The following is a 410-nucleotide window of genomic DNA, read 5'->3' as shown; positions in this document are numbered from 1 at the left end:
ACATTAATATGAGTTCCCCCAGCCTGCCTATGATCCTCCAGTGGCTAGAAATGGTGATATCCTGGGTATCCTGCTCTGCCTTTGTGAAAATGAAAGCTCAGATGGGCCGAAATGAAATCTTGCTCCTTATGAGGTCATAAAGGGCAAGGTTACTTCCGCTTTCTCTGCTTTGCCCGTCTAGAGAATTTAGCCCACCCATGAGAGAGAGACATCAGGACTTTCCAATGAGGAAAGTGGCAGTTGGTCAAGGCCACAACCCCAGCCTCCACCTTGCCCCCCCCCCTTTCCTCCTCAAAAGCTACAGACTCAGAAATGGCACTCAGAAAGCTCATATTGGGACTGGCTCTAGTGGCTGTAACTCTGCACCAAGGCTGAATTTTGGAAAAGAGACTTCAGATACAGTATTAGGG

General features: G+C 48.5%; 1 protein-coding gene across 1 annotated transcript in view; it reads left to right on the top strand.

Moving 5' to 3' along the window:
• The window catches only part of ercc3 (excision repair cross-complementation group 3), an 8,093-nt gene that overhangs the window by 6,036 nt on the left and 1,647 nt on the right, over window positions 1-410 (top strand). The gene's annotated exons all lie outside the window — the stretch shown is intronic.

The sequence above is a fragment of the Etheostoma spectabile genome, chromosome 1 (genome assembly GCF_008692095.1).
Source record: "Etheostoma spectabile isolate EspeVRDwgs_2016 chromosome 1, UIUC_Espe_1.0, whole genome shotgun sequence".
Taxonomy (NCBI): domain Eukaryota; kingdom Metazoa; phylum Chordata; class Actinopteri; order Perciformes; family Percidae; genus Etheostoma; species Etheostoma spectabile.
This window is presented reverse-complemented; position numbering and strand designations above follow the sequence as displayed.